Source organism: Malurus melanocephalus, unplaced genomic scaffold (assembly GCF_030028575.1).
Source record: "Malurus melanocephalus ecotype Western Australia unplaced genomic scaffold, MMel_1.1 scaffold_471, whole genome shotgun sequence".
Lineage (NCBI taxonomy): Eukaryota > Metazoa > Chordata > Aves > Passeriformes > Maluridae > Malurus > Malurus melanocephalus.
The window spans coordinates 337,963-340,217 of NW_026623703.1; the positions used below are offsets into that span (position 1 = coordinate 337,963).

General features: G+C 44.4%; 1 protein-coding gene across 1 annotated transcript in view; it reads right to left on the minus strand.

Annotated features, from left to right (window-relative positions):
* The window catches only part of ANKS4B (ankyrin repeat and sterile alpha motif domain containing 4B), a 5,947-nt gene that overhangs the window by 2,905 nt on the left and 787 nt on the right, over nucleotides 1-2,255 (minus strand). The window lies entirely within an intron of this gene.

The following is a 2,255-nucleotide window of genomic DNA, read 5'->3' on the forward strand; positions in this document are numbered from 1 at the left end:
TTTCAGCTGCAGCCCTGGAATCAGCCCTGACTCTGTTCTGGTGGGACATGAGCCCAATTCGTGCCCTGGAGCTGAGTGACCCCAGAGCTGCTGTGACCTCAGCCAGGTCACCTCCTGTGTCACCCCTGGGCTGGCAGCTCCCCTGGGCTCGGTGTCTGAGCCTCATCGGCAAAACTGAGCCCAGACATTTGCATGGAATATCTAAAAGTGGTTTTGGTGACCTTCCCTTTTGCATGTCAGCTATAGAGCAATAGCAGAAGGTTTCCTCCTCAGTATACATATTTACGGAGGTCCTGCAGTAACTTTTTTGCTAGGTAAGACGTAAATGATTACGAATAAAACCCGGATTACCCATTTGTCTCCACTGCAATTAGTGTGACCCACATCATCCCTCCATTCCCACATCAGCCCCGTTCCCTCATCAGCCCCAATTCCCAAATCATCCCAAATCATCCTCCATCCTCACCCCACAGAGCTGCCCTGGTCCTGCCTGTCCCTCATCCTGCCCGTGTCCCCAGAGCTGCCCGTGCTCCCTTTTTCCCCAGATCCTGCCATCCCTGCAGTTTCAGAGCCCTCAGGAGCTGCAGAAGCCATTCCAGCCCAGCGGGATCAGGACAAGGTTTGACATTCTGCCCTGGGCTCTCCTCTGTCCCCCTTTCCCAAGGAAAAGGCTCCAACAAAAGAGCAGATTCTGCTCTTTGGCTTTGCCTTTGTTCAGGTACCTGCAAGGCAGGCAGAGAAAACTCCTCCTGAGCCTGGGAAGATAAATCATTTCAGGATTAAAGGGTTTATTGTTAGCATTGCTACACTTTCCAAGGGCCGAATGCATTGCAAGTCCTAAAATCTCCAACCATTCCAAAGAAAAGTGCCCTGGACCTCAGAGCCTCTGTCAGGAAACCTCTTCAAGGAAAGGACAAATTTGCTAAAAATAATTAAAACACTTGCTCACAAGARAAYATTAACTGATTAAAGAAGAGACCGRAAGTCTTCTGAAATTCAGCTTCTSTCCAACAAAACAGTGGGAACACAGCTGTACCTCTGACAGTCACATCSTGCTGATTGTGTCAAGAAATCTCAGATTCAAATAGAGGCAAACACATAGGTTTGAGGATTTTGAGGGTGATCTCTCTCAAGACTGTCCTCTACCAAAAAAAAAGGAAATACATGCAATAACAAATATATAGAAATTTCGACCGTTGTGTCGTTTGCTGTGATTTTCATCAGCTTATGTGGTAGAAGATATATTTTACACTCCAATTTTGAAAAAAAAAACCCCACATAAARTTGTTATTTGCTCCTKAGCTGGTTGTTCTGGCTTGCAGATRTTCAGGGACAAACTTTATTTCYTGGSAGCTGCCTGAGTCACCCGAGTTGAAACATTGTCAATCTRTTTTTGCTTCTCCCGAGGACACAGMAACAACCACGAGTCCAAAGGTCTTTTTTTATTGTGATTCTACAGCCACACCTGAACCCAACGAGCTATAAAACAAATCATGAAAAAAACCTTTTTTCAAACCCATTTTGTAAAAAGAAAACTCAGATACATCCAAATAGTTATTCAACTGTTCCCTGCAATCTGTTCCCTGCTCTGTAAAAGAACATTTTATTAACTCCTCTACACAGGAGCAGATTTTCTTTTATTAGATCTTATTGCAGAATCACAGCTTAAAAGCRCTGGTGGTGGAGAGGTAATTACCATTTAAATAAGACATTTCAATGTGCAGGACATCTAAATGATACAGACAGAAAAATAAAACTAGAAAATAAACCTGTAGGAAACCTTCCTTTCTTTTTTTTTCCCTATTTTTTAATGGTTTACAAGGATCCTATCACAGCTTCTGAAGCAGTATTCTCCATTTTAGCATGGTGGTAGATGTTAATATTACAAAAGCAGAGAAATAACCCTTTTAGATGTTATTGTCTCAAAACCATCAGTCGTGATGCCTCTGGGCAGCATTAAATCATCCAAAGTGTCTACTCCCTGCACTTTGGAAGCAAATGGGAGATTTTTTTTGCTAGAACTGTTTCAAATGATGGCTTTCTCTATAAATCCTGTCTGAGGAATTCCTCGAAGGCTGCAGGGAGGAAAGGCAGCCCTGCTGCTGTGACATGGGGTGGGACGTGGGTGCTGATGTGGCCTCGTGCACAGAGCACCTGGGGGCTCTTTCTGTCTGAGAAAATGATAAAGAGACCTCTGCAAATTCTGCAGCTCAGCCACTGCCCCAGAGCAACAACTGTGGCAATGCAGGGATGGG